Raw genomic sequence first — 19839 nt, forward strand, 5'->3', positions numbered from 1 at the left:
TTGTAGAATAACTCAAAGAGTTTCAACAATGATATTACTTTCATCTAACAACCCTGGCACTTCACCAATTTTTACCCAAAAATGGGGAAAAATACTGAAATCTGACAACATTCTTGACCATGTGTAATAATTTTGTTCGCGACTGTACTCGTCTTGATAAATGTATGACATAGGTTATAATGACTTTTTGACATATTTCTACAAAGAGAATCAGGTCCAAATTATGATGGTAGGGAGTACTATTTCATACGAGTTTATTGACATTAGTTACAAACTGAAGTATGCAAGCATTCCCCAGATAATAGGTATTTTCAAAACGTCAAGCTAGCGGGATCAAAGAACTACCTTTATAACTTTGGAACCGTTGAAGTACTACTTTCGGTATTTTGCAGGGGGTGAGTACTATTTCGATACTATTTTTTGGCGTTTAAATCAAAGCGAAAGACCTTGTCGTTAACTCTCGCCAAATTTCGCTCACCGTCAAGCTAGCAAGTGCAATAAAACATGGCTATAAATCCAGAACCGTGATGGTACTAATTTTTTTACAACAGGTACTATTTTTTTCAGTAAGAGTACTATTTTTTGGTATGGTCAAATTATTTTTTCGTGCCCATTTTTTTTTTGAGGCCGCTAGCTTGACGCACACTGATGTTTGTCCTTTGGCGAAGATTGCCCTTCCCGTGCTCTAATACATAAAGTGCTTATTTTATTCGTTTGTACATGTCCTTTACTTATGTCTTTGTGCAATAAAAAAATATTGTTTGATTGATTGAAGATTTGGTGGATTTCATTGACTGTTTATACCTAATTACATTTTTTGACAAAGCCTAATGTTTTATGCCTAATCCTTTTGTTTATTTTTAAAAAATTGTTCGAAATTAAAAATATATTTAATAAATTATTTAAAATATTTAAAGTGTAAATTGTCTTAGACTGTTATTTTTCATAAAACATACATTAAACAGCCTCTAGTAAAAAACCTAGGATCTCGAATGGCTAGGTAAGCGGACCCTGAGAAACGGATTAATTAGGGAGACGATGATAATACATAATTAGCCTAGGTATACCGGGTGAGAGCTCAGCACTCCCCATTTGTCCGGCTAAGTAGTTGATACCATCTGAGGCAAACCTACAATAAGTTACGTCAGAAAAAAATACTAGGTTTAATTAAGTCGTATCGCAAATTAACCCACGCGGATTGGTGAAGCTAGGAATTTTAATAAAACAAGTTTTTTGGGCTGGGTGAGGTGTGGGTACTTAGTTCATGTTGCGATGGATGTACGTCTGCCTACTCCAATTGGGATGTAGTCGTGAGCTTATGTTAATAATGCTTTTATTAGGATTTATACATCCCAACCACGACTATGGCCCAAAGAAAAGTTTAAAAACTAAAATCCGACTACGGAAAACTCACTCTCTAAAAAGTATGAAACAAGAAAATAGGTAGGTATATTAATTTCTCTGACATTCTTCGGAATTCCGTGGTCGTATGGCTCAAATTAGCTTCCAAACGTTTTTTCGATTCTGCTCCGCACCACCCAAATCCCCTGGTAGTTGCGGCTTCCGAGTACATTCCGCTTAGGGACGGTACTGAAAAGTATCGGCGTCCGAAGGACGTAATATACGATCCCGACGACCCGATCACTCTAGCCATAGAGGTAGCCAATCAGCTCGCGACACCAAACACTTCAGGTCCCCGATACCGACCCCGCCGGCGTGGTCGACGATTTCCCTCATTCAGCGCTTATCGCTATCGACCCACTAGGGTCGATTAATTCTTTCAAATATTTTTCCTCTCAGACGACGCCCTGAGCCGAGGTTCGCGCCCAACTGGGCACCCTCAGGCCTGTTGTCTTAAACGTTGTACCGGGTGAGAGCCTTCAGCGCTCCCCATTTGTCCGGCCAAGTAGTTAATGCCATCTGCGGCAAATATACAATAAGTCACGTGAAACAAAAAAAAAAAAAAAATTAAGCAAACTCTTATGATAGACTAGGATACGACCACGGCTGTCTTCACTACATAGTATAAAGCAAAGTCGCTTTTTCTGTCCCTATATCCCTATGTACGCTTAAATCTTAAAAACTGCGCAACGGATTTTGATGCGATTTTTTTAAATAGATAGAGTGATTCAAGAGGAAGGTTTATATGTATAATAACATCCATTAAATAGTGGAAAAATACTGTTATTTTTGAGGTTTTTAATGTGATGTCGTAAATAATTTCATTTTTTCCTAAGCATTGCACCCGAGCGAAGCCGGGGCGTGTCGCTAGTAAATAATAAGGGGAGGGTGTCTAACATACACCGTACATCTCCTAACTTAGTAAAGTTCACACATAAACTAAAGACTCATTCAATTTATTTATCAGATGTTCACTATTTTGTTTTTTTTTTTAATATTTTAAACAAAAAGTCACTTTCAAAAGAACTTGTTATTTATTAAATTGATAGAAAATAGTCACAAAACGCATCACACGTATTGAAGCTGCGGAGGTTGGGCGAACAGAGAGAGAATGAAGAAAAGAATGAATTTTGCATGAATACCCGTGAATGAATACTAAACATCAGAGATATTATATCTGTTTTGAATCAATCAATCGGTTTCAGAAATACGGTTTATTTCTGTTCACGCAGAAATGTTATACAAGCGATCGAAGAGGCAAGGTCGCTGCAGTGTTAGGATCCATGTTGAAACAAGCCCGAAATAGATTTAGACACTTGATAATGTAAATGACGGACTATCCAGGCTACGTTCCTCAAAAAAAAAAAACGATATACCTATATGGCACTGTACAGATTTTCCTTCGTTTCACATTCTAATTTCATGGTTGACAGACATGCATCTTTTATCTTTGTTAGGATTCCGTAGCCTAATGGCAAAAAACGGAACCCTTATAGATTCGTCATATCTGTCCGTCCGTCCGTCCGCTCGTCCGTTTGTCACAGCCACTTTTCTCCGAAACTATAATAGCTATACTGTTGAATCTTGATAAATATGTGTATTCTGTGAACCGCATTAAGATTTTTATGCAATGATAGAAAAAAACAATAAATTTTGGGGTCCCCATACATAGAACTGAAACTCAAAAAAATTGTTTTCATCAGGTTGGTTTGAACCAGATCTAGTAAGTAGTTTTTTTTAATACATCATAAATCGTAAACCGTAATTTACTTTTATAATTATGTTACTTGCTGTTACGGAACCCTTCATGGGCGAGTCCGACTCGCACTTGGCCGCTTTTTTTGGGTATAAAATGATGACCCATTTTATTACACCCAGGCGTAATTACATCTTCCACCCATTATTATTCTTATAAAATATAGATAGCAACATAATTCTATACATAATGTGGTCCAAATATCAAGCAACAGTTATTTTTATACAGGATGTAAGTGACATCGTAACGAATACCAAGTGGAATTTTCCGTCGCAAAATTCATGATTTTATTTTAGTTTTTTTTTAAATTATCTTCAATTCTATACTTTTGCGATTGAAAATTCCACTTGATATTAACTCAGAGTAATGAGCTAAATCAGCCCCCTCAGTATTCGTTACGATGTCACTTACACCCCTTATCAGTACATACAGATGGGTGTTAGTGACACCGTAACGAATACTGAGGGGGATGATTCAGACCATGATTCTGAGTTGATATTAAGTAGAATTTCCTGTCGGAAAACTTATGATTATTTTTTTAATTATTTTCCGTTCCATACTTTTGCGACGGAAAATTCCACTTGATATCAACTCAGAATCATGCCTGAATCACCCCTCAAAGTTTTTGTTACGATGTCACTAACTGTGTATAATATATGCTTCTGCCATTACATTGTATTTAGGAATAATTATGTAAGTACCCAAATAATGACAAAATGGGTAATTATCACGTTAAAGCTGTACAACACCATCTATAATTAAAACACACAATAACGGGTTCTTACCGCGTTTAAAATAGGGATATGCGACTCCCGATATTTTGACACTGTTGCAAGTGCCATGATCACGGGATGACTACTCCACTCCAATCTCATCAGTCATCCCGTGATCATGGCACTTGCAACAGTGTCGAAATATCGGGTGTCTGGTATCCCTATTTCAAACGCGGTAAGAACCCGTTATTGTGTGTTTTAATTATGATAATAACCGTGTTAAGTTAAAACAATGTATAACGCCATCTACATTGTTTTTGGTGAACGTATCATGGAAAGTCTCTCATTGGGATATACTCGTGCGTGAGCTTATGTTACTTGAGTCACGAGTTTAAGTGGAAATACACACACACACACACACACACACTACACACACACACACTACACACACACACTCACACACTCGTACACTTGGAAGGAATCCATCGCAATGAACTAAGTACCCACACCTCACCGATCTTTCTGTTAGACCAACGTGATAGGTGGGAGCCGTATCGCTGTCTATGATGGTCGGTACGGCCTCCGTGGTCCAGTGGTTTGAACGTCCGGCTCACGATCCGGCGGTCCCAGGTTCAAACCCCGGTGGGGACATATCACGAAAATCACTTTAGATTAGATTAGATTCGCGGGCAGAGAATTCCAGTTCTTAGCCGTTCATATTAGAAACGAGGAAACGAAATGTTTTAGTCACTGTGGTTCTGTGGTACACCGGCTTGCTTCTCAATCGGGGAGCGCGCGTTCGAATCCCGGTACCAGCCTTACACCAATGAGTTATTAATTTATCTTAACTGCAGTTTTCACTGACACAGTTGGTTCGACCATTTTTCTTCTATCGTGTGGGTTGCGAGGTGGATTATCAACCCCATCAACCCTGGTGTCAACTCTGAGCCGCCAAAGGCCCTTGACATGGCTCATGTAACGACTACTAACTTGCAGTAAGTAGTAACCGTGATCAACGGCTTAACGTACCTTCCGATGCACGAATCGTCTTATTTCCGGACAATTGGGTGTTCATCCTGTAATGTCCTAACCAAACTAAGGATCACAAAGTAATTTTTGTGATACGTCTCCACCGGGATTTGAACTCAGGACCTCCGGATCGTGAGCCTAATGCTCAACCACTGGACCACGGAGACCGTTCATCAATACGAGTATAATGCCAAGCATTATATTTGAATAATAATGAAGATATACCTGACAAAATTACGCGTATTCATGATTTTGGCAAGAGAGAAACCACTGCCCTATTATTCCCTAAAAAGTTGCACGGAGAGGAATGCTACACCGACAAGAGCGTGGCTCTTAAATTAATGATGATGATTTTGGCAAGTTAACCAATTGGGAAATGAAATTACTGATGCCATTTTTTTTTGTTAAAAGCTAAAGAACCTTCGCTTACATCCTCCCTCAATGTTATTTTATTAAACTTACCTTTAACATAATATTGATCGTAGATTCAGTCTCTCTGGTTTCGCAATGCTCTGATTATTTTCACAGTAAGCTTTCCATTGCGTGTTACGTTCGCGAGTGTATTGCGAGAAAGGTTGACAGCGGGTAATGAATGTGCATCGGACTGGAATCTTACTCCAGAACCGCCAAGCGCGTTCACGACCTGCGTTGACCGGTTATCTGTGAACGTTACTGCAGTGGAGTCATTTAAAAAGATAACATAACATCATACCTGTATCTTCGGAGGGGTAAGCAGAGGTTTTTTTTAAGAGGGCCTTGAGCCGAGGATTCCTTGCAGTTTCTTTTCCCCGGCTATACAGGTTGTGAGAAGCTGCAGTAGTTTTAGGCGGATGAGACGTTCGTTATGTAAAAATTGACGATTCAAAGTGTAACTATGTTACCTATTGAATAAATGTATTTTTGAATTTTGAATACATAGTATACATACAATCATGAGCAATATAATGTACCCACTTAAGGACTCTGTCGCACTAACATATTTGACATTTAGTGAGACTTACAGTTCAATTTGTCAAAAATGTTAATGTGACATGGCATGGTACCAAAGTGTATACATATTAATGCTCGTGACCGTACTCCTGTCCAGCTATGATTAACTCCCATGTAATGGGGTGTGAACTGCCATTAACGGGGCATAAATCCAAACATGAATTCTAACTCATAAAGTCGTATTTAGTAGTTTAGAGCCTGAACCGGGATTCAAACCCGTGACACTACGATGTCACGCGTGCCCCGAACTAGGCAAGTCTCGTATTGCAAAAGTTGTGCCGTGAACGTAACACAAATTTGTTACCTACCCCGTTAGGCATAACAGTCGTGACATTTATGTATTTACATGTGTATGTAACAGTAGTATTATAAGGTTTACTACGTTACGAAAAATAACCTTTTATTAAACAATTTCTCTTTTTCTACAACCAATTACATGGCTTTAATTTGACGATAGGTTACTGTGACAACGTCTCCTTCACAAATAACAAATAAATAAAAAGTTGTTATATGAAATAGCGACACGGTATTACATGCCACAATATAATTGGCTATGTAAACTTAGATATTACAAAATTTGACCGACAACATTTCCTTAGTCTTTCTTTTCTAAACAGAGGAATATACCCGTATTTTATAATGTTAACTAGAGTCTTCCTTCATACTTTTTTTTATTTGAAAATTACATTTGTGTCTCCGACTTCAGGACTTTATTCACTGGAGTCGAGGATATCGTACTGCCAACAAAATAATACGAAAATGATGACGTCATGCCATACTGGAGTAAACACGAGTTAAGATAAGATAAGATATTTATTGATTCCTGATTTGTATTCCTGAGGAAAGTACAAACAGGAACCCTGTAAGGAAACAGGTATTACCGTTAAAAACTCAGAGAGAAAGAGAGAGAGAGTTAGGGTTGAGGCGCCGTCTAAGGGTGGTATTAATAAACTAATATCAGTTTCAGACTGCCCTCAAGATCATGTCAATGTAACAGTTCTCATATAAAAACAGGGACTTGATCAGGGTCTTGAAGGCAGCTGAGATTAGTTTATTAATACCACCCTAAGAATACCGATTTTGGGCTGAGTTCGAGTCGATTCAACTGATGACGGATTCAAGGAAGGTTCGAGTGACCATCTTAGAACATTGGTGTAAAACTGCTTCCTGGGGGGTTAAAATGGCCACTTCGAAGCAATTCATCTAAACAAGCAATATTGCAGGTCATGACGAAAACAGATAGAGGAATTGGCTAGTTGACAACTTTGTCAAATAAGATATCTACTTTTTTGAAACGTCAAAACGATTTTTAAGGAAGTTGTGCGGACATACTGTCGTGTGTCCGCACGTGTGTCGTGTGTACATGAGAAGTAATTGTACTTATAGCTCTGTCCACTTCGGTTATAGACTATAGTAATATAATTAATGGGTCACAAAAACGATAATCTCTCCCATATTCATCCCATCACTAATTTCCACGCTTCGCAAGTCTATCCAAATTTTATCTTGCGTCGTGCATTGGAGTTGTTGTAAAAGTCAATCTCATATTGAAATATAATCGTTTATTGTGCTGAATTGTGCTATATATCTAAACGTTTTAAAAGCTTGAAAGGTCAGCAGATAAAGTTGGGAGGACTAGCCATAGTAGTGCGTGCACCGAGGTAGGGGAACGTACGCGGCCGCAGTACTCGCAGTCGGGTTTTCGCACGTACCGGCGACGCCCGTCCCAAGCCAACCAGCATCTCGCATTTCAAATATCGAACTTCGAATTTTGAACTTTTGAATTTCGAGCGTGCTTCGAATATTTTGATTGGCCGATTTGCCCCGAGAGTGAGTGTGTTGTTGAAAGGATTTTTGGTGGTAAAGTTTTTAATACTGCGTTTCGTCGTCTCCCTTACGGTAAGCTTTTATTTTTATTTTTAATTAAGGTATGATTAAAGCTCTAGGGATTTTTAAAAGTATTATTTATTGAATGTAGAAATTATTTAGTAAATTACGAGCTCTGTACGAGTACTTATTTTAATACTAAAAACAAAAAAGTTTTAAAAAACTTTTTATCAATGCCCACAAAAAAGTTATAAAAACTTTTTTTTGTGATTTTTTTGGAGAATGGCAGACAGCAATCTAATTGTTCACCTACGGTCTCTGGCCATCGTAATCATTTTGATAATCGTATCATAATTTTGTCGCAACACGATATAGCGTGTCCAGTAATTATACTTAGTACGTTATATCTCAGTGTTTCGATTTCTTTCGCCTCTGCACCGAGATTTCGTAATTTCATCTAATAACATAATTTAAAATTATAAGTTGCAACTCTACGTGATAACTTGATCAATACTCAGTACGATGGTAATGATAAGTTGATTAAATTAACATGTCATGCTTATCGTAATTATTTTTGGTTTTAAGAATTTATATAATATGTTTCCAATGTGGTAAATAATAGTGCTTCAAACACAGTGGGATAACTGTTCAATACATATTTCGCCACACCAAAAAAGTAAGAAATATCTCAACAAAAAAAAAACTTAATAATTATACTTAAAAAAAAAAAAAACATTACTTAACTGTAGGTACTATTGCAGAAAATCTCTAACAGTTTAAAAATATTCATTAATCTGTAGACACCATCTAATTTTATTTTAAATATCTAATTTTATTTTAAATTAAGTACACCTGTCATTTTCTTCATCATCGAATATGAAATGTGTTGTTTAAATTACGAGGTTTTATTTAATGTATTAATTGCAACAAATACCTTATAGAATACATACGAATTAACATTATAATAAAATTGGCAAATCAAATCAAATACACTTTATTGCACTGATAATTATTTATGATACAAACATGAATTCGAAAACAAATACAACTATGGTTGGTTTAGGTCTGTGCAATCATCATCTCCTTAGCATTATCCTGTTTTTCACCTTTGAAGATTGCAAACAAATTCGACAATCATTGGTTCAGGAGGGTCCAGGCCTGTGCAGTGACGTCATAAAAGTACTTTTCCAATATTTGCAAGTAAAATACATCAACGCGCGCGTTTGGTCCAACTTACCGCTTGCTTACGTAACTAAAAATACAGTGTTACAGTTTAGTAAGTAGGACTTAACTTGTACTCATGTTTAGTAGAACGTGTGATGATGTGAACGATTACTTACTGCTTAGAGATTTTTGTTAGAGCTAACAATGTTTGGTGTTCTTACCTCTTTGCGTCCTCCGTGGTGGAGCGTTGGTACCGGGTTCAAGTCCCGGTGGGGGCATATCATTAAAATCACATTGTGAGCCCTAGTTCGGTTGGCACATTACATGCTGATCACTTTTCAATTGTACGTTAAGCTGGTGCGTTATGTAATGGAAAATATTTTGGAAATCACGTGATGTTAACTATCTATGATCAAAACAATAGGAGAGTTTCCAACTAGTCAAATCAGTTACTTTTTATTAAACGTCAAAACACGAAATTACTATAGAATTTTTATGAAAAAGCAGCCTGTGACGTCATAGAAAAACGTGACAAAAGTCATATTTTCTTTATTAAAATTCAAGAATGAGTAAGTTAAATAGAAAAAAGAAAACGTTTTAACATAACTTATTAACATAACATCGTAAAATGAAGTAACTTTTTAGTTTAGATAGGTGGTGAGCCGTTTCTCCCTTCCATCATCATCATCCATGCCATCTGCGGCAAATCTACAATAAGTCAAGTCAAAAAAAAAGGTGATCCGTATCGCCGTCTATACTGGTCGAGGCAACTGTGTTACTGACTGCGTTAGTGGTATTAAAACAAACAAAATTAAATTGTGAGTGCACAGAAACAATGCACTAAAATAAGAACGCATAGATGGAAATACCACTTATCACTTACAAACACGAAGACCGATAAATAAGTAATCTCATTGAAAAAAAAAAACACGCACTCGAGACCACGGGTCCATAAAATTAATATTTTTTTGTATAACATTATGATACCATTGCTCGATTCAATAGCCATTGACGCGTTTGCACGGTTGTAATTATAAAATGACACAATAATGCGGTAATGGATAGCGAACACGTTTGTTTAGTTAATTAGGGTTCCTTTGTTATGTCATTACATAGATACAAACATTAAATAACGATTTAAATTATAACACAATTTATTTATTACCTTCTGAATAAAGATATTTTGAATTTCGAATCACAGCTGTGGAGTGGAGCCACAAGTAATCAAAAGACAATTTGCAACTATTGATACGAAATCGTAAGGTAGAAATGATAATTCGAATGATGGGAAGTGCCCATTATCGCCCATTGTGATTGTTCATTATATTAAAGTCCTTCGTCGATTTTTATTGTATTTTTTTTACAGTTTTTTTTAACATATTATTATGTTACCATGATTCATGAGATGAGCATCTGTATATAATACGATTTTACACACAACTGTATGTTTCCTACTTATAATTTAAGTAACAGATTTGCATGTACATAAATCCACTATTATTATTAACTTTCTTTGTGTTTACAATATGTTTTTCGAAAGTTATTGTAGAAATTTCACTTTCAAAATACGCACTGGAAATTTAATTCTACAGTTTTTTTATTACGTACTTTTTTATGTTACGAATGTTTTTAAACGATCAAATTAACATTTTCTTCAATTGCCAAAGAAAACTTGCACCAGAATTCACGTAATAAAAACAAAACATAATTCTTCTTTTTAACCGACTTCGGAAAGGAGGACATAATTATAATGTCAATAGATCGACAGTATATTTTTTATACGTCCGTTTTCTAAACTTGAACTGTTATACAATCAAATTCCTGCCTAGTAGTGGGATGTATACAAACTTTTATACTTAGTTACACAAATTCACTTCAAATCAATTAGCTTTTTTGTACGGAACCTTCTCACGATATAGCCGTCGTGCACTTGACCGGGTTTTAACTTTCACAGTGCAAAAACGTGTTTTGCGGAAGCAGCTAGCCGGAAACTGCGTACACGACCACTCCGTTACTTTACGTCGTAACTTATTAATACTAAACGATTATATATAAACTGGACAGTAAATTCGTTAGTTTATTCGTTTTCGTAATGAATAAACCAAAGCCAATTTTCGAATTCAAGTTGGGATCATAAATTATTATCACGTGCTCAACGGCGAAGGAAAAATATTGTGAGGAAACTCACATTCCCGAGCAATGCGTTTCGAAGGTATGGGACCTAACCTGTATTGGGCTGGTTTTCCCTTCGCAGGTTGGAATTGTTGGAAGGTTAGACAGTCGCTTTTGTAAATGATTCTGATGCTGATGATTCGCTTTCGCGACTATACTAGCCTAGGAGTGAAGAAAAACATAAAACGCGTTCAGGGGGGTTAAAATGGCCACATCACAGCAATTCATCTAAGAAAGCAATATTGCAATTTGATATTTGCGCGTATAAAAGTAAGCGCGCAATGCAAACAAATGTCAAATAGCAATATTGCTTTCTTAGATGAATTGCTTCGATGTGGCCATTTTAACCCCCAGTTCTTTTCCTCCCCAAGCATAGTGAATAAAAAACTTTTCAAATTAAATAGTGTTATCGTGACTCGAGTGGGATGGCGCCCAGAGTAGTCTATTTCAAAGCCGTACTAGGACTCCTGTCCTTCGCTTCTGAATAGTACTGACAGTTACTGCTGCCCTCTGTCAGGTTAGGTTACAGTCCCTGTGACTTGCCCCTTCCATTCTGCAGTGCCGTACCGATGGCTTCCATCTCTGCCTCTGCAAGCGTTGAGACCGCTAGTTTTAAAGATACAAATAAGTAACCAGAACACGATTAGCTACGTTTATGGTATGTAAAACCGACATGGAAACTATAATTTCTAACATGATGAATGGTCATCGATTGGCTGATCAATAGCCACCACACTGTTCACCACCCGTGACACCACCAGGAATCGAAGACCTTCGAATCGCGAAGCGAATGCAAATATTTCAGTGTTACCAAGAAAGATGGTTAGATAATTGTGCTGGCAAAATTTAAGTTCACAGACACGAATGCGGATTTGAACTTACGACCTCTTAAATGCCAGGCGAATGAACTAACAACTAGGAATAAAAAATAGGCCGTGTATTAAAAGAAACAAAAAAGAAATGAAACTAGACAGTTTGCCTATTTTTTGTTATATATGAGTTTTATGAGTGTTCTCAAAGTACAGTCATACGTATACTAAATCATGCCTGGATCCCAATCGAGTTACGCAGAATCTAAGTTTATGTACTTATTATTTATTGCATATTGACATTGATTTAAATTGATTCACTCAGGAATCCAACCTGGACCTTTTGGTACCCAATCCAAGTGCTTTTAAGTACTAGACCACATAGTCTTAGGACTTGGTATCAAAATTGCTTGATAGCTCTCTTCTGATTACTTGTGGATCAAAGTTTTTGTTTTTCTTTTTGCACTAACTGCTTGGCCGGACAAATGAGGCGCGCTTAACGCTCTCACCTGGCTATCGCTCAGCACATTCCACAAGTAAGTATGTACAAAAAGTTCGCGTACTAGTGTATTAACTACTAATTTTACGACCGTTAAAAACGAACCGTCGCATAATTTCAATACATTATCAGAGACATTATACAAAGTTAAGGAAGTCATTTGTTCAATGTAAACCTAAAAGAAAATGTTATTTAGTATTATAGATCAAGGGATACCTATATTGAAATAACTAGACTTTTGCGTGGTTTTGTTAACTAAAGTCACATTGGGATGTGATGGGGCACGAGCCTTCCCTATGGATGGATAGGGAGATCGGGCCTTAAACCATCACGCGGGCCCAGTGCGGATTGATGGTTATTGACGACTGCTAATGCAGCCGGGACCAACGGCTTAACGTGCCTTCCGAAGCACGGAGGAGCTCAAGATGAAAACTTTTCTTTTTTATGGTCACCCATCCTATGACCGGCCTTTGCGAACGTTGCTTAACTTCAACAATCGCAGACCGAGCGCGTTTGCCGCTGCGCCATCGAGCTCCTCTAATTAGTTAATGAAATACATTATCAAAGACATTATACAAAGTTAAGGAAGACATTTGTTTAATATTAAAAAAATGCATTCTACGGCCCAATTACAAGCATACCTAGTGTGTATCCGTCACATAATGAACACAAGAGTAAAAGTTATGATATATTACGTTACGAGGAACGACCATGGTTGGTACTATACTATGACGACTAGATACGCATTTTTATATAAAATTTCACTCACTAAAGAAATAAAACAATTACCTATCAGAATCAGAATCATCTATTCAACGTAATTATCATGGATAAACTTGTTGAACGTCAATGTAACATTTTTGAATTTACGTCATTTCGCAAGGTGTTATGGCTGAGGAGAAGAAATGACAAGAAACTGCAACAGCAACACATCTTTTAAATCAATGATACCCTCATTACAAGTTATTTAATAACTGGAGGAACACATTCAATACCAGACATTTTTATCATTTAGGTAATCATTAATCTTATAATAAGCTTTTTTATATAAAGTAAGCTTCACGTGAGCTTTAAATTTATTCTCTGACGAATTTAAAATATTATCTGGTATTTTATTGTAAAAACGTATACATAACCCCAAAAAAGATGAATTTAATTTACTTAAGCTTTACAGATTTTAAGTAACGTTTGAGTATTATAAAATGTTTGCTTTTTCTATCAATTTTATTATTTAAGTACTACTTTTTTCTTGCGAGTCTAGAGCACATGTTAGATAAACTCTTTGTCTACACAAATGTGTTTTACGGAGCGGAGAATGTATTGCACTGCTAGCTGGTGTGAAAGAAGGTATTTGTACGGATTTCATTCTTTTATGACATTATTATATCACTCTGTCCAAGTAGTTCCGTTTCAAAAACATTTTTTTTTGTTTTGGTTTTCCCCGAAGGGTAAGGCAAAGGGAACTATGCCCATACAGCCATGTCTGACGTATTTTTTTTCTTGATGATTAATGAAATGATGAAAGGTGATGATGATGAAACCTAAGCCCCCACCCTCGGAGTAGACTCCTACTCCGAACCCCAAACGAATTAACTCAAAAGTCCGCATAAACTTTTGAGTTATGAAGCGGCTTCCCGGCACGAAGCGAAAATAGGCAGATACACTTTGTTCATTGAATACTCCAATATAATAACACTCGCGAATGTCTTCCGACTAACTTAATGCGATCATTAACCACAAAACACCACTTCGTATTAATTATTTAGATTACTCAATGAAGAAAGCAACTGTCCCGTTCCCGTCTCCCGCCGAAAAGCCCGTTTCAAAAACAAGAAACAAGAAACATTTATTGAGAAGCTGTGTAGGTACATACATGCAGGTGTCAAACATTATGAAATTGTCTCAACAGCATGTCCATGTCGGACGTACAACATTACAAATAATGTCAGTATTAAGCATCAAGGAATTATGTAAGTACCTAATAATTAGTCACATTATAAACATTTGTCAAATTTAAATATCATTGTTGTTGAAAATATTCATTCAAGTCATAAAATTCCATATCAACTAGCCAATGTTTTAGACGTTTTTAAAAATATGACCCCGATTCCTGCAGACACCGCCTAATTTTATTTTAAGTTATATCCATCATTTTCATATCCGTCGAAAAGGAAAGGGACGGATGATTCACAGCTCTTAATTTTAGGAAGAATGAGTAAATGAATGAATAACCCGGGCGAATCAAAAAGGTACGTCCCTGGTATGCAATCCGTTTGACGTGCTGTCTACTTAACTGTGTCGGGTTATTGACTGATGTAAAATTTTTAGACGGTTGGTTTAGATTTGTGCTTAAAATTGACGTGTGTTCCATAAATTTTATGCTTGTCGATTACCCGTCCCTTTCCTTTTCGGCGGATAAGAAAATGACAAATATAACTTAAAATTAGATGGTATTTACAGGAATTAGCACCATTGTTAGTGTTAAAAAAAAAAACGATTATCCTACTTCACAATAACAAATATATTTTATTTCAATGATATAAATATACACGTAACTATCATCAAATCATCAATCCTACCGGGGTGAATAGAGGCTATGGAATTGATTTGCTTTGATCTCGATTTTGATTGATTCTCTTTTGTTATTTTATTAAAATGAGGATAAAAAATTGCCAATTTCTCCTATCAGGTGTCCCAGTGTTCTCAAATTTAAAAAAAAGCTTCTAATTTTTATGCTGATGGTTATAGGCTGAATCCTTGTTCCCATAAGGTTCATCATGTCCATCTTAGGACTTCGTATAACAGTGACTACAAACTTTGATTGATTATTTGTGGCTCTGCCTACTCTATTACGGATTACGGGCGTGAGTTTATGTGTATGTGTTAATGTTATCCACATTTCATAGTATCGTGTTTGTTTGTAATATAGGAAGTCGTTTTTGCGCTTTATATGTTAAACGGTGTAATTTGCAATCAATGACAAAATATCGCATGTCGAGTGAAGTGGAATATTCAATGCAAAATCGTGTTTGTCTTGAACAAAGGGATTCTAAGAAATTCCCTCGAGCGATACACCTCCAACAGTGTCCAGTCCACCAAGGGCCTTAGCCAAGTTGCAAACGATTACGACAACCGAAACTGTATTTTATGTGATTGACTTAAGATGACATGTCAATTCCTCATCATCTCCTTAGCAATATCCCGTATTTTACAGGGTCCTCTTACCTAACCTGAAGATTTTCCCGTAATATATAAAAAAGAAAAAAAATACATAAACATAAATAATAATAATAGTAATAATAATAGTATAAGTAGGTAGTATATATAATTTCTAAATTCTAAAGTAAGTTTAGTTACTTACTTATATAAAAAATAGTTGATATTTTTTTTTAGATTTAAGTTATTGTTGGAATACTTTTGCGGTGCCCTTACAGGGTGTCACATGTTTGTACATTATTTACTTATAAGAACTGTAAGCCACCATGTGACATGCAACAAATGAATAAATAAATAAATAGCCTATATGCGTCCCACTGCTGGTCATATGACACCCCTTTATCTAGCCTTTATTAACCGGCGGGAATAAGAAAGATACCGAAGCAAATATCTAAATCTTTTTGAATAGACATTAGTTGAAAACACAGAGATCGAACACAAAGATTTTTTTTTAATTTTGGTGCAATAAAGTGTATTTGTATTGTATTGTAAAGATAAATATACTATGAACTTTAAAGAAGTTATTTTAATTTGATAGAATAATATGAATAAGACAAGTACCTGTAAAAAACTAGGTTGTAAGTTCATACATACATGTATAATCTTGCGCCTATTCCTTACCGGGGTAAGCAGAGATTATAAGGTCTCGTATTATTCTTCAAAATAAAATCTAAAATATTTATTTTTCAAAATTGGCTTACAAAGTTAACGCTTTTTGAACGTCAAACAAAATTAAATTACTTACATATTATGTAACTAGCTGTAAAACTACTACCACATCGGAATCTGTAACGCTGAGGGAAAGACTTGAAATTAGACAATGAGGTTCGAATTTTAAAAGGAATCTGAGGCTGGTCTTGTTATATCACTGAGATGATTAGACGTACACACGATGATCCCGGTGTGTTATTGCAAACATTATATAAACAATAATTATTGTTTGTCTTTGTTCTTCCATCAAAACGGATATTGAATGTCTATGCCTATCTATATTTATATATCTATTGGCTTAAGTGGATAAGGCCATGTTATAAGAAAACCAGGGGGGTTAAAATGGCCTTGACATTTGCGCATATAAAAGTAAGTGCGCAATGCAAGCAAATGTCAAATAGCAATATTGCTGTTTTAGATGAATTGCTTCGAAGTGGCCATTTTAATCCCCCAGGTATGCTCAAAATTATCCCCCATCCCGTGATCATGGCACTTGCAACAGTGTCGAAATATCGGGAGTCTCATATCCCTGCTTTAAACGCGGTAAGAACCCGTTATTGTGTGTTTTAATTATGCTCAAAATTGACAGCTAACATTTCAAGGTTAGCCCAGCTGACGTTATCCCACACTGCGTTGCCATTTCGTAAAAAATAAATTACGACCAATGTTTTTAATATACTTCGCAAGGAAATTTTGAACTTTTAGTAAAAGATTTGCTCACAGTTTTAATGTATGTGACAAGTAATAGTAATTAAATACATTAGTCAGTAATTCACTTAATTTTCAACAATAAAATTTACGTCCTTGAAATGTGGGAAATACAATGGCGGCTTGTCATAGGATTGAACATACATGGTTTTCTTATACCATGGGTAAGGCAAAGTTATCCCGTTTTCACAAGGTTCGTTATTAAAGCAATTGACAGGTTAGTTTTTTTACACGACTGTCAATCTAACTTTCCAATCCGACGGCCTTTACTAAAGGTATATATTGCGTATGGCAGACAAAAATAAAATATCCTACGTGGATCGTATATCCAGCTTAAGCTCCCCAAAGCCCTTACTAATATTAAAAAAAAATCACCTCAACTAATCTCATGCCATTGCTTTCTTTGGGTTTCCGTCAAGCAGAGAATAAAGAATATTACTATCTATAGAACGGTAACTTTCCGCACCGCACCAATTTGTGTCACGTGCCGAGCTGAATTTACCTCACCCCCTTTGGGTCTTCCTATAGTCGAAATTACCGCTAAGGAGTAAGGGAGTGAGCGCACGGTCTCTCTGTCCCGCTCATACTTACGCAGTAAGGTAGCCCACGCGAAAGATGATTTTTTTTATTGTAGTGTAAGGGGTGTGTGTGTCAACGATAAGCATATTTCACGATATCAACGATTTAAAAACTTTCTTCCGTGCTTCGGAGGGCACGTTCACCAACCTGCAGTGGAGCAGCGTGGTGGAGTATGCTCCATACCCCCTCCGGTTGATTGAGGGGAGGCCTGTGCCCAGCAGTGGGACGTATATAGGCTGCTTATGTCTGTGTGTGTGTGTGTGTAAGGCGATTCTCACACTGCCCCGCATGATGCAGCGTAGCGCGTGGATGCGTATTCTTCCGTTGCTTGTAAGTATCTCCGTTTGTATAGAAAACACGCACAGTCTAACACACAGAAAATGCATCCACGCGCGTTCATGCGGAGCAGTGTGAGAATCGCCTAATTCAAAGGCAAAGGCACGCGATTTACCCGATACAGGATTCGAACCCGCGACCTTACGACACAAGTCACACGTTTTCACAACTGGACTACCACTGCCGCCGCGTGTAGTCTTAGTGACGTAATATCAAAATGGCATAAATAATTATATTACCTCATCCATAATGACTTCTATTGCATTTGATAGATGCATCCTTGCACTTAATTTAGTTACGAGATCATAAGTGATTGTACCTGGATGTAATTTACTCAATAACAGTGTAGACTTTCAAGTATAATTAGGTCAAATCAATATACTTAGTGCGTGTACGGTCACGAGCATTAATGTGTATACACTTTGGTACCATGTCACATTAACTTTTTGACAAATTGAACTGTAAGTCTCACTGAATGTCAAATATGTTAGTGCGACAGAGTCCTAAAGTGGGTACATTATATTGCTCATGACTTATTGTTCCTAATCTACTGTTAGATAGAAAATAATCGATCGGCCTAATCTCGAGTGATACATCACTAGGCTAATGAACGTCACAACACTGGCTTCTGTATTTTGAAAGATCTAATTTGTACCGGGCATGGAAGCTATTGTAAAGCATTATCTTTATTGAATTGTACGGTCTCCTGGGTTTAGTTCGAGTCCCAGTGGGGTCAAATACTCATATTGCCCCACCGGAATTTGAACCCGAACCTGAGCTTATGTGATGTTATGCTATTTTGCCATTTTAGTGACAGCACACCCCGGACACTTCATTCAAACAACCTCGTTTTACACAGACACCACACATTGACGTTATCGTACACGCGCATCTGTGTGTGTGACGTCTGACGTCATACGATTCAAGTCTAAACTATGTTCGAGGGGGGGGGGGGGGGAGGTAAACCTAGCTCAGGCGCTGGTGGGGAGCGGAGAGTTGCCGTTCTATACGTAGTATTCTTCCTTATTCTATGGTAACAGAGTGGCTTTACCTACCACAGAAGGGATTGAAGGCGTGAGTTAGATAATTGCTCAAACTAAAAAACAACAATGTCATACAATAGAAAACAAAAGACACTTTTGCTCAACGATAGACTGAAACACTAATTGCTTCCTCTCACTCATTTAACAAAGACAAAGGAATGAAACATAATCAAAAGCAAGTTCTTTGTTACTTGATTCTGATTGAAAGAAGGCGGTAACTTAGTTACTGCCGCTTATGTTACAAAAGTTACAATTACACATGGCGCAATATTTTACTAATTACAATTTTGACAGATTGTAATGTTACTTTCAGCCCATGAATCACTATTAGCGATTAAGATTGATATGTGTAGTTTATTTAATTACCTAGTCGTTTAACTATACTTACATAAAGTGAATGGTATCTATTCTATTCCTTTTGTTATGAACAATTCTGCAAAGTGGCTATTGAGAGTCAAACAATTATACATCAATGTTGAGAGTTTAATATATTTAAAGTTAAAAAGGCAAACAAAATACTAGCAAGTATTTCTATATATTTTCTAATATCATCATCATCATCAGCCGTACGACGCCCACTGCTGGGCATAGGCCTCCCCCAAGGATCTCCACGACGACCGGTCCTGCGCTGCCCGCATCCAGCGGCTTCCCGCGACCTTCACCAGATCGTCGGTCCACCTTGTAGCGGGCCTACCCACTGAGCGTCGTCCGACACGTGGTCGCCATTCAAAAACCTTTCCGCCCCATCGGCCATCGGTTCTCCTCGCTATGTGTCCTGCCCACTGCCACTTCAGCTTTGCAATTCTCCGAGCTATGTTGGTGACTTTAGTTCTCCTGCGGATCTCCTCATTTCTGATTCGATCGAGCAGGGAAATACCGAGCATAG

General features: G+C 37.0%; 1 protein-coding gene across 1 annotated transcript in view; it reads left to right on the forward strand.

The window, feature by feature from the left end:
- Nucleotides 1–7560: 7560 nt before the first annotated feature.
- LOC126375504 (alpha-N-acetylgalactosaminidase) overlaps nucleotides 7561–19839 on the forward strand; it is a 104143-nt gene continuing 91864 nt past the window's right edge. Inside the window, exon 1 of the mRNA XM_050022467.1 lies at nucleotides 7561–7788. The gene's annotated coding sequence lies outside the window, so the exon portion shown is untranslated. The remainder of the gene's footprint in view (nucleotides 7789–19839) is intronic.

This window comes from Pectinophora gossypiella, chromosome 19 (assembly GCF_024362695.1).
Source record: "Pectinophora gossypiella chromosome 19, ilPecGoss1.1, whole genome shotgun sequence".
NCBI classification, from domain to species: Eukaryota; Metazoa; Arthropoda; class Insecta; order Lepidoptera; family Gelechiidae; genus Pectinophora; species Pectinophora gossypiella.